This window comes from Mandrillus leucophaeus, unplaced genomic scaffold (genome assembly GCF_000951045.1).
Source record: "Mandrillus leucophaeus isolate KB7577 unplaced genomic scaffold, Mleu.le_1.0 Scaffold955, whole genome shotgun sequence".
Lineage (NCBI taxonomy): Eukaryota > Metazoa > Chordata > Mammalia > Primates > Cercopithecidae > Mandrillus > Mandrillus leucophaeus.
In genome coordinates, this window is record NW_012110419.1 from 1,116,924 (window position 1) to 1,130,536 (window position 13,613).

The following is a 13,613-nucleotide window of genomic DNA, read 5'->3' on the forward strand; positions in this document are numbered from 1 at the left end:
CAAACATTTATCTTTTGAGTTAAAAACAAAACAAGCACAGCATGGAGAATTGGGTATCCATCCCCTCAAACATTTATCTTTTGAGTTAAAAACAATCCCATTATAATCTTTAAGTTATTTTAAAATGCACAATGAAATTATTGTTGACTATAGTCACCCTATTGTGCTATCAAATAGTAGAAGACCTTATTCATTAATTTTTTGTAATCATTAGCCATCCCCAAATCCACTATCATTCACAGCCTCTGGTTACCAACCTTCTATTCTCTATGCCCATGGATTAAATTGTTCTGAACATTAGATCTCACAAATAAGTGAGAACCAGATGTGTCTATCTTTCTGTGCCTGGTTTATTCACTGAACATAATAATCTCCAGTTTCAATCATATTGCTGTAATGACTGGACCTCATTCTTTTTTATGTTTGAATAGTACTCCATTGTGTATATGTACCACATTCTCTTTATCCATTCATCTGTTGATAGGCACTTAGGTTGTTTCCAGATGATAATGATTATAATCAGTGCTGCAACAAAGGAGTGCAGATATCTCTTTTATATACTGATTTCCTTTTGGGGGAGGGCATATATCCAGGAGTGGGATTGCTGGATCATGTGATAGCTCAATTTTTAGTTTTCAGAAAAACCTCCACACTGTTCTTCATAGGGGTTTACTGACTTACATTCTCACCAATACTGTATAAGTGTTATCTTTTCTCCACATCCTCACCAGAATTTGTTATTGCCTGTCTTTGGATATAAGCCATTTTACATGGGGTGAAATTATCTCATTGTCACATATGTCTTTTATTATGTTGTGGTATGTTCCTTTCATCTCCAGGTTTTTGAGAGTCTTTATCATAAAAATGTTGAGATTTAGCAAATGTTGTTTCAACATCAATTGAAACGTTCATATTGTTGTTATCCTTCATTCTATTGATACGATGTATCTCATTGACTGAGTTATGTATGTTGAAATATTCTTGCATCCTGGGTTAAAATTCACTTGATCATGATGAATGATCTTTCTAATATATTATTAAGTTTGCTTGGTTAGTGTTTTGTTTTTGTATTAATATTCATCAGAATTATTGGCCTGTAGTTTTCTTTTTCTGATGTTTATTTGTGTGGTGTTGGTATCAGGCTAAAACTGGCCTCATAGAATGAGTTTGAAAGTATTTCCACATCCTCAATTTTTTAGAATATAGTTTGGGTAGGATTGGTATTGGTATAATTTTTTTTAATGTTTCATAGAATTCAGAAGTGAAGCCATCAGGTCTCTGGCTTTTCTTTTGTGTGAAACATTTTATTATGGCTTTGATCTTGTTACTCTTTTTGGTCTGTTCAGGGTTTGGATTTCTTCCTAGTTCAATTTTGGTAGGTTGTATGTGTCTAGCAATTTTTCTCTTTCTTCTAGATATTCAAATTTATTGGCATATAGTTGGTCATAGTAGCCACTAATGATCTGAATTTCTGCAGTATCAGTTGTAATGTTTCCTTTCTTATTTCTGATTTGATTTATTTGGCTTCTGTCTCTCTCTCTCTCTCTCTCTCTCTCTCTCTCTCTCTCTCTCTGTCTGTCTTTAATCAGGCCAAAGGTTTGTCAATTTGTATAACTTTTCAAAGAATCCACTTTTGGTTTCACTAATCTTTTGTGTTTTTAAATTTCAATTTCATTCATTTCTGCTTTGATCTTCATTATTTCTTTTCTTCTACTAATTTTGGTTTGGTTTCCTTTGGCTTTTTCAGTTCTTTAAGATGCTTCATTAGATTTTGCATTTGAAGTTTTTTATTCTTCTTTGATGTTGGCACTTATAGCTATGAACTTCCCTCTTAGTACTGCTTTTGCTGCATCCAACAGGTTTTGATATGTTGTGTTTCCATTATCATTTTTTTCAATAAATTTTTCAATCTTGTTCTTAAATTGTTCATTGGCCCACTGGTCATTCAGGAGCATATTGTTTATTTCTATGTATTTGTATAGTTCCCAAATTCTATCTTGTTATTAATTTCTAGATTTATTTCATTTTGATCAGAAAAGATACTTAATATTATTTCAAATTTTGAATGTTACCTAACATATGGTCTATTCTTGAGAATGACCCTGACCCATGTGCTGAAGAAAATAATGTGTATTCTGCAGCTGTAAGACAAAATGTTTTGTAAATTTCTGTTATATCCATTTGGTCTATAGTGTAGATAAAGTCTGATGTTTTTGTTGATTTTGTGTGTGGAAGGCTTGTCCAATGCTGAAAGCGGGATTTTGAATTCTCCAGCTGTTATTGTATCAGGCACTATCTCTCTCTTAAGCTCTAATAATATTTCCTTTAAGTATCTGGGTTCCCCAGAGTTGTATGATTCATATATATGTATTTAAAAATGTTATATCCTCTTGCTTAATTGACCCCTTTATCATTGTATCATAATCTTCTTTGTTACTTCTTATATTTTTTGTCTGAAATGTACTTTTTTTTTATATATGTATAGAAACTTCTGCTTGTGTTTGGTTACCATTGGCATGGAATTCTTTTTCCATCACTTTCTTTTCAGTCTATGTGTGTATTTATAGGTGAAGTGTTTTTATTGTAGGCAATACATCAGTGGGTCTTTTTATTTCACCCACTTAGCCTTTTTATGTATTTTGATGAAAGAGTTTAGTCCATTCTCAGTCAGTGTTATTGATAAGTAAGGGCTTACTCATGTCATGATGTTATCTGTTTTCTGGTTGTTTTATGGTCTCCTCTTCATTCTTTGTTTCCTTCCTGTCCTCTTCTATTGAAGGTGAATTTCTCTGGTGATATGATTTACATTATTTCTTGGTATTTTTGTTTGCATACATTGCATGTTTTTGGCAATGAGGCTTGCAAATACTATCTTATAACCCATTAGTTTAAACTGATAAAAACTTAACATTATTTGTATAAACATACAAACAAGAAAAAAAAAAAAAAAAAAAAACACTAATAAAATCTGTATGCCTTAACTTCATCTCCCCACTTTTTAACTTGTTGTTATTTCTATTTATATCTTATTGTACTGGCTATGACTTGAAAACTTGTTATAGTTGGTATTTTGGTTGGTTAGAGGCAGAATTCACTTGTCATTTTCATTCTTCCCAGTGGGAGCTGCAGACCAGAGCTGTTTCTATTTGTCCATCTTGGCTGCCCTGCCCCCTACTCAATATTCACTATTTTTAGTGTACAGTTCCATAACATCAAGAACATTTACATTGTTGTGCACTCATCACCATCATTCATCTCCAGAACTTTTTCTTCTTCTCCAACTGAAACTCTGTACCCACTAAATTCTAACTCCCCATTTCTCCTTTTCCTCAGCTCCTGGCAACTACCATTCTACTTTGTGTCTCTGAATTTGACTACTCTAATACAAGATGTAAGTAGAATATTAAAATATTTTTGTGACTTGTTTATTTTAGTTAGCATAATGCCTTTAGGGTTCATCAAAGTAGTAGCATGTGTCAGAATTTTCTTTCTTGTTATGGCTCAATAATAATCTATCATATTTGGCTATTGTAACTAATGCTGCTATGAGCATGGTTGTACAAATATATATTTGACATCATGCTTTCAATTATTTGGGGTGTATACTGAAAAGTGAAATTGCTGGATTATACAGCAACCATATTTTTAATTTTTTGAGGAACTTCCATAACATTTTCCATGGCTGCTTCTCCAGTTTACATTCTCAAGAGTAGTACACAAGAGGTTTAAATTTATCCACATTCTCACCAACACTTCCTATTTTATGTTTTTTTTCAGAATCTATAAAAATATTTTAATGGATGTGAAGTAGTATGCCATTGTAGTTTGGTTTACATTTTATAATGATTAGTGATGTTGAGCATTTTTTATTTGCTTATTGGCCATTTGTATATCATCTTTGGAAAGGTGTCTATTTAAGTCCTTTGCTCATTTATTTTAATAGGGATACTCGTTTTATCAATTTTTAGAGCTGGGAGTTCTTTATATATTTTACATATAAATCTGTTTTCAAATATAGACTTTACAGATATTTTCTCTCATTCCCTAGATTTTATTTCACTATGTTGATAGTATCTTCTAATGCACAAAAGGTTTTACATTTTGATGAGGTCCAATTTATTTATATTTTCTTTGGTTGCTTCTGTATTTGGTGTCACATCCAGAGAATTATTACCATAGCCAATGTAATGAAAATTTCCTCTGTCTTTTTCTTCCAAGTGTTTTATAGCTTCCTCTCTTACATTTAAGTGTTTGATCTATTTCAAGTAAGTCTTTGTATATGATACAAGGTAGTTGTCCAACTTCAGTATTTTGCATGTAGTTTTCCAAGCACCATTGCTTCTATCCTGCTTTAAGTTTCTTGGATTAACAAACCTAACTCCTGCTTCAGGGCCATTGTACTTACTATCTCTTCCCCTTGAAATGCCCCAGCTGCAGATATTTGTGAGATTGGTTCTATCTTATCATAAAAGTTAAACTCGAATGTTACGTCCTCAGATAAATCTCCCATTCTCTACAAGCCCTTCTATCATCACTCTAGGACATCTTTATCCTATTATCTTATTTAACTTCCTTTATATAATTTTTTAATATCAATTTTTTTTTACTGGTTACTATTGGCAAGGGTGGGCATATAATATAGGGAGATATATAGGCCAAAGGGTACAAATTTGTAAATATGTAGAATAAATAAGTCTAGAGATCTAAGGTACAGCATGAAAACTGTAGTTATATTATTGTACCCTAAAGATATGCTAAGAGAGTAGATTTTGGGTGCTCTTACCACAAAAAAAGGAGGTAAGTATGGCTCTTCAGAGTTTTTTGGTGATTCTTTGCAATTTTTAGGATTTTTTTTCTATTTTTATGATGAATGCCATTGGAATTTTCACAGAGATTGTGTTCAGTCTGTATTGTTTGGGGTGGTAGGGATATTTTAACAATGTTATTTTTCCCACCTATGAACACAGGATATCTTTCCTTTCATTTGTATTGTGTTCAATTTTTTTCATTAATGTTTTATCGTTTTCAGTGTACAAATCTGTCAACTCTTCATTGAAATTTGTTTCTAGATTTTTTTATCTTACCATAATGGGAATTTTTAAATTTTTTTAGATAAATTATTATCTGTATATACAAATGCCACTAATTTTCATATATTGTTTTTATTCTACAACTTTACTAAATGTATTTATTATTTCGAACAGGTTTCTTTGTTTAATCTTTAGGGTTTCTACATATAAGATGATGTCATCTACCATCTGACCCAGCAATTCCTCTTCTGGGTATATACCCAATTGAAAAAATATCACCATCTTGTAAACAAACTTGCATCCCCATAGTAATTGGTGCATTATTAACAATAACTGAGATATGGAAACAACCTAGGTCGTCATGAATGCATGAACAAATAAACAAACTTTGAGACTGATTTATCCATCCATCTATCTATCTACACACACACACACACACACACACACACACACATATATATAATATATATATTCAGATGTTATAAAGGAAATTCTGCCATTTGCCACAACATGGATGGACCTATAGTACATTGTTCTAGGTAAAATAATCCAGATGCAGAAAGAAAAATATTACATAATCTCACTTATACAGTATGTGAAATATTTTTTAAAAGCTCAAATACACAAAGATAGAAAATGAAACAGTGATTACCATGGAGTCTAGGGGAGAGGAAAAGAAATATGTAGGTCAAAGAATACAACGTAGTAGATATGTATAATGAACAAGTCTAGAAATTTAATGTGCAACTTAAGGACTAAAGTTGATAGCATTGTATTAGAGATTTTTGTTAAACAAGTAGATATTATCTGTTCTTGTCACAAAAAATTACTATGTGAGATAATAGATATGTTCATCTGATTCACTATAGTTACCATTGTACTATGTGTATCTATGTATCCTTATATATCCCATAACATCCTTGCAAACCTTAAATATACAAAATAAAATGTATTGTTTAATGGGTAACTATGTAAGATAATGTTAATTTGCTGGATGATAGTAACCTTTTCGCTATGTATAAGTAAACAACATGTTTTACAATTTAAATATATACAATAACAATATTATTAATTTATTCAAGTTTTTGTATCCTCTTCTACCCACTCGGTTTCCTGTTCCATGGAACGTAAGCTATATGAGATCAGGGACCTTTTTAACTAATGGTGAAGTAGAAGTGGTTTGCACACAATAGGAGATTGATAGTTTTTTTAAAATTCTCACTGACTTTTCATTTTCAGTAATAAACTTACAAAATATTTTTTGTTTCAACATTTGTTCTACATTGAAAAGGAAACAAACAGACATTGCATGCAGATTCACCATATTATCTAAAATGTACATCCATATATTTTTCTTTATGGAGTAAAAAACAAAACAAAACTGTTTTATTGTCAAAAAAATCCAAAGCACAAATCTATAATAGAAAGGAAAGTGGTTACTATTCTTTTCCTAATGTGTCTCTTTTCTTTTGTCCCATTACTTTTGAAGAAAATGCCATATGCTGTAAAGTTTAATGAAATGGCAAAATGACTTGAATACAAATTGTTCTGCATTACTTAGAAAATACATCATTTGGTGATGCAGCTTTCCTGAAAGATGTTTTGGAAAGTGTTTTTGTATATTTACTAGAAATACTAATTTAAATTGGACTATATTTCTCCATGGGGTGCAAATATGATTTTCAGCTAGAACGGTTATCAGAGTATATTGTTTCAGGCTATTTTTCAAGAAGAGAGAATAGAGGACAATTCTCCAATGGGAGTGAAAAAGTTGCATAATTATGTCATAAAACATTAACTTAACAGTAGGAAGTAGCACTTATGAACCACTATAAGTTCTGTTCTCTTGGGTTTAGTTTTTTACAACCATAATAAATCTAATAGATACACAATTTCTTTATTGAGACAAAAATTGTATTTGTTTTCAAACCCTAGCAATCTCCTACGAGCACGGGCAAGCATTCACACAGGCCACACATGCACAACGCGTGTGAAATATCTGGTATATTTTTAAAATTAAAATGCCCTACTAGCATTTTCTTCTTAGGAATTGATTTAGGAATTAAATCATTAAATTAATGATTCCTTTGAGTTTTAGAATGTCAGGATGTATTATAAATTGTAAGAAAAACATTAAATGTGAAAACACTATCTTCACAGTCAATCCTAGCATCTTATTGCATAGGAATATAAAATGACAAATGGTGGTAAATTCTCTTGTCTCAATGAGATCATCATCTGCTTATGTGAGTACCTTCGAAGTGGAATAAATCACAATTGTGTTTTCTCTATATATTTTCCTTTTACATAGCACTCTGGATAATAGTTTGCACTCTCTTGTTCTCAGAAATCTCAGTACTAGGATTCCTTAAATCTTCAAGGTAAATTTCTCTACATGTCTGAATACCATGGATTTAAAATGTCAACGTATCACTGGAAGAGACACTTATATTCTTAAATGGCTTTATACTTTAGTTAAGTCCTTCTATCTGTGACAGTTATATTGTATTTTTCAATATTTAAGTTTTTACTTTATTTTTTCACAGTGCTTCATTCCTCCTTTAAAAAAATTGACTTCACATCACTAACACTTCCAGTGTCTCAAAGATTGATTAGTCTAGGAAATTCATAATTGTATAGTTTTAGCCCTTTTCTTTTTTCTAAGTTTTCAGACTTCCATGCACTTGAAATCCATTATCGTGTTTTTCTTTAGTCGTCTCTATTTCAGAAAAAAAAAATAAGCTTAGTTTTCCTCTCTGTTCTCATGAGTCCTATTTTGCAAAATTTGAAATATTTTCAGAATCAGTTTCATAATATCTTCAAGTTATCTAAACCTATAACATCCTTTTAAAAATGTTGAAAGAATATAGATTGCTTTATTATGGAATATTTTTAACGGTATAACTGCTGATCTTACTAAACGGATACAAATCTATAGTTATTTAATGATGGAAATATATTCAGTCATTGCAAAAGTAGTTTTTCGTTGTCCTTTCCATATTTTTCATTAAAATGTATTATGCCAATTATCTATTCGAGAAATTATTTAAGCAGCCCCAATGATATCAATAGACATCTACTGGACTTTATGCTTTATTGCCAAATCTTTAGAAATTTGAACTTGCCTCACATGCATTCTACATTTTATCTAGCTTGTCATCATTAAAGAGGTTACTGGAGGACATGCAGCACAATCACACTCTGGATCAGTGGTTGACTAGTACAATATTTTGATTATAGACATAAATGCATGATCATGAGTTTTATAAATAAACACAGTTGTTTGCAGGTATTTGAGAGATGGGATTCACATATTACCAGAAGAGTTGCTTAAACACACATTGGTTAATTATATCCCAGAAAAAAAAATTTCAACAAGATGTATTAATCAACAAAGTCATTGTCTTAGTCCTGGAAATGCTGCCATTATGGGTCTCTAGGGTTAGCTGTCAAGTTTTATTAGGTCATAGAGTTGGCAGCATCACAGTTCTGGGTTCATCTCCTAGTCAGTTAATTGGTTATATAAGCAGTATTCGCTGGCTTGCATGTTAATGGTTGCCTTTATTAGAATAAATAAAAGACAAAATCACAGTAAGAGCAAGTTCTGTTCAAGGTGTCATCCCCAGAGATTAGCCAGCCATCTCAAAATGCCTCCCTGATGTCACAAAAATAGTCTATAAGACAGTACAGATAATTCCCTTCTCTAGTAGTTCAAAACCTAAAAAATGAACAGCACTAACACAGTTTCATTAATAGGGAAAGGTAGCTTCATTAATATGAAAAGATGGCATGGCAAAGCTGTGAAGAAACCTTAGAGTTCAAATCCCAGCTCTGTTTACTGCTGCATTGCGAAATGTTTTAAAATCTCTTTCTTCACTTTTTCTCTTCTGTAAAATTGACATGAAAACAGTGGCTGTTTCACAGAGTTACTACGAAGATTAAAGTTAATACTTATTGCAAATCTCTGAAAACAACATTTTCTCAATAGTGTAAACTGTAATGATTGTTAAATGAAAATTTTTGCAAGGCTTGTAATTGTACTTTTGAGCAGGATTATCTTGATAACAGAAGCTCCAGAATTAAAAGTCACAATAGTCACATAGAAAACCAAAGATGAAAGGAATTTTAAAATTCCTTAGTAGAACAACTTGCTAACTGAATTTTATGGGCAATGATATTCAATTGCTCCTTTTTTTTAGCAGTCAAATCCTGTTTTCAAATAAAAGATTTTGCAGAGCACCAATTTATAAAATAGCTAAGAGCAGAGTTCACCATGCTGTGCAACAGATTGCCAGAATGAATTACTTCTAATCGAACCTTTTATTCTTTCACCAACAACTCCCGTTTACTAGGAGATTTTCTAGACCCCACATATGAATGAGATGATATGGTGTCCGACTTACTTCACTTGACATAATATCTTCTAAGTTCATCTATGTTGTCTCAAATGACAGAATTACCCGTTGCTTTCTTTTCAAGACCAAAATAGTATTTCATTGTGAATATATATCACCTTTAAAAAAATCATTCATCTGTTGATGGACATTTCAGAGTTTCCAAATCTTAGCTATTGTGTATGATACTGCAGTTATGTTAACTAAAATGTATTATGTAATTTAAAACAGCTAACAGAGAAAATGTTAAATAGTCTCACCAAAAAGAAATGATATTTGAGGTGATGTATATCATAATCAGCCTGATTTAATCATTCTACAATGTATACATGTATTAAAAAACTACATTGCAACCATTATACACACACATACACACACACACAATTATTCTTTGTCAACAAAAAATAAAATAATTTCCTTTAATAAAGTAGAGTTGTTTTATTGAAGCAAGTATAGTTCTCCCTTTCCCTTCATCTCTTGGCATCATCAAAGGCCTGATTCCTCTTAAAAACAAAATAAACTTAATCTAACTGTGTCAAGAATTGGTTCCTTCTGGTGGGTTCTTGGTCTCACTGACTTCAAGAATGAAGCTGTGGACTCTCGCTGTGAGTATTACAGTTCTTAAAGATGGTGTGTCTGGAGTTTGTACCTTCAGATGCTCAGATGTGTCTGGAGTTTCTTCCTTCCGGTGGGTTCGTGGTCTTGCTGACTTCAGGAGTGAAGCCGCAGACCTTTGCAGTGAGTGTTGCAGCTCTTAAAGGTGGTGCGGACCCAAAGAGTGAGCAGCAGCAAGATTTATTGTGAACAGCGGAAGAACAAAGCTTCCACAGCGTGGAAGGCCCTGCCCACATCCTGCTGATTGGTCTATTTAACAGAGTGCTGATTGGTGTGTTTACAGTCCTTTAGCTAGACACAGAGCACTGATTGGTGCATTTTTACAGAGTGCTGATTGGTGCATTTACAATCCTTTAGCTAGACAGAAAAGTTCTCCAAGTCCCCTACCTGATTAGCTAGACACAGAGTGCTGATTGGTGCATTTACAATCCTTTAGCTAGACAGAAAAGTTCTCCAAGTCCCCATCCAACCCAGAAGCCCAGCTGGCTTCACCTCTCATAACGACAGACTTCTCTACTTTGTAGAAGTCATCATTCAAATAAATATATCTAAGGAAATGTGAATAGTCAATGTAGATAATCCAGACTCTTTTGGTGGCCTTAGAGCATTGTATAATGAGTAAAAGTGTCTGTCCCACACAGATCTGGAAGCCATAAGTTTTTCAACTATCTGATCAAAGATTAAGCCCCAGAGAAAATACTTTTGATTTCCTGGCTCTTATTTTAAAATCACACCATAACGTTGGATGGGAATCCATTATACATCAATAATAATGACACTCAATGCTTAATATGTCTTAACATAATTTCTTCTATACAAAAATGCTACCTAAAATATTTTGCATGTTAGGAGTTGATAACTAATAACTCTTCAGAGTATGCTTCCATTCTAATGGCTCTTTGTTGCTGAAAATCTATTTTATTACAGAAATAATGTTCATGTAACACAAAATTGACCATTTTAACCACCTTGAAGGGTACAATTCAGTGGCTTTTAGTATTTTCACAATGTTTTATTACCATTACCACTGATTCTAGAACATTTTCATCATCCTAAAAAGAAACTCTGTACACATTAAGTTGTTACTCCCCATTTTCCCTCACTCAGCCCCTGGAAACCACTACTCTGCTTTCTTTCTATATAAAATTGCCTATTCTGGGCACTTCACAAAAATAGAATCATACAATATGTGGCCTTTTGTATCTGGCTTCTTTCACTTAGTGTAATGTTTTTGAGGTTAATCTCTTATGTAGTTTGTTCATTCATTTTCACAGATTTACAATATTCCATTGTATGGCTATGCCACATTTTATTTAGTAGGTGATGGCCATTTAGTTTGTTTCCATTTTTCAGCTACTGTAAAAAATGGTGCTATGAACATCTGGGCAAAAGTTATTTTAAAAACATATGCTTTAAGTTATCTCAAGTATACAATTAAGAAGTACTCACATTGACTTGTAAGGAAATTTTATGTTTACATTTTATCAAAGAGCCAGTGTGTTTTCTGTTGTAGCACCACCATTTTGCATTCTCATTAGCAATGTACAGGTGTTCCAATACCTCCACATTCTTATCAACAATTCTTATTTCCTGTTTTTTTTTTATTATGACAAATATGGTGGGTGTGAAGTGGCATATGACTTTGATTTGCACTTCCATAATGACTAAAGATGTTGAACCTCCATCTTTTTTTATTTCAGTATTTTATTTTTGTTAATGATGGGAATGTTTCTCAGTAAATTTAAGCAATCAACTTTATAACAGGGAAGGATAAGCTAGGGTTAGACGTAGAAAAGTTAATGTACATTATCTTGAAATTGTAAGGAGAAAAGTGTTTGAATGAAACTTTATCTATCTTTGTTAGCCAAACAATATTAAAATAAGAAAATTTTGAATAGAAAGCTGTACCTGGTTCTCATATTTCAAGCATAAAAACATTTTAAATAAAACTTCTACTTTTTGGATCTATTTAAGTAATTTTAAAATAAAAAGTAGTATGTGAATTGTAGAGTGTAGCTAATGAAAACATTAAATAATATAATTTTAAGAAGCAATTAGCTATTCCACATGAAATAAAATCAATGATTACATAAATTCAACATGATTATGATGACAAAGGCAAAAATACAAAGTGTAATCATTTTTAGCTCCTTGTTTAACACATATATTAATACATTTCCCAAAATCAAACAAAATAACACCAACATCTACTAATACCACGATCACAATGAGACTCCTAAAACTTACTTAATTATTAACATCTTAAAAATCTAACTCTCATATGAATTATATAATCAAGCATATTTTCTATGCTGTGCAAACTAGTGAAAGCACAGTCTTCTTCAGGATTCTCTAGAATTCATAATTCAACTCATGTTGAACCCCACAATTCCTGTTGACTTTGGTGAATCTACTGAGCAGGCCTTCATTTACCAGAACATAAGCATATACTCATTGCAACTTTAAAAAGAATAGAAGGCCTTCATACTTGTTTGTTTTCAATTATATCTCATCATTAATTCTGTGCAGAGTTATGTTTTCTCGACTTAATATTTTTGCAACTTTTTAATTTTTTTCATTTTTTTCTATGTATTTCAACCCTTCTAACTGCAGCTGATTCAGCTTTTCGTTTTGACTTTCATCTAGAGTTATGTTTTCACACATTACAGGATTGAATATAAAATAGGTATCAGGAGGTAACAGACCATCAAGCATTATACAGACTGCTTCTATATCTGTAGCACTGTTGATAACATTAGAAAGTTTGGTTTTCAAGCTTGTGTGTATCACAGTGTTTTTCATATCACTCTCCGAATGTCCAGTGTCCAGACATACTGTGTACTCTAATGGAATATCCGGCCAAAGATATTTACGCTCATGCATTGCTAATGCCAAAGAGTTATTCAGAAGCAAACGTCCACCTTGATGAAGATCATTTCCCAATGCGTATTCTCCAAAGTAGCCTGGAGCAGCAGATGAGGCTCTAATGGCCTGCCACATTTTATACTGACAGCCTCTGAAATGACAGTTGATTACAGCAAAGTGGCCATAGTTTCTATGTTTAGAGACAACAAATTATAGTTTCTAAGCACTTTAGCTTCTAAAACACCAGAATATTTTTGTGTTATCCTCTGTTTACTATGGTACTTACAGCAGTTACCTTAAGGCATGTGTGGTTTCTTGCTGTTGCAATCAATAGTGCAAATCACATTCTATTTTTCAGAATTTTTCCCCACATTTGACTGCTATAAAATGCATGACTTCAACTCATTTTAACTTTTCCAACAATGAAATTTTGTGAAAATACATCTGATCCTAATGTTTTATAAAGTTTCTCGCATTCATCAAAAGGCATATGAAAAAATCCCGATATGAAAGCTAATATGGCACCTGTGCTTACATCACAAATATAATGAAAGAGCTGATCAACTGGTTTCTAAGTTAGTTCAACTAATTTTCATATTGTCTGCAGAGCAACCACATAACTTGTTCCTCCATCATCAAATGTGAAATTGGGATTCCTCTCCCTTGCACTGGACACACGAAAATTTTAAAGCCAAAAATTATCTAAGTG

At 32.3% G+C, this 13,613-nt stretch overlaps 1 pseudogene; it reads right to left on the reverse strand.

Annotated features, from left to right (window-relative positions):
- Positions 1-12,490: 12,490 nt before the first annotated feature.
- LOC105532389 lies at positions 12,491-13,394 on the reverse strand (annotated as a pseudogene).
- Positions 13,395-13,613: the final 219 nt, after the last annotated feature.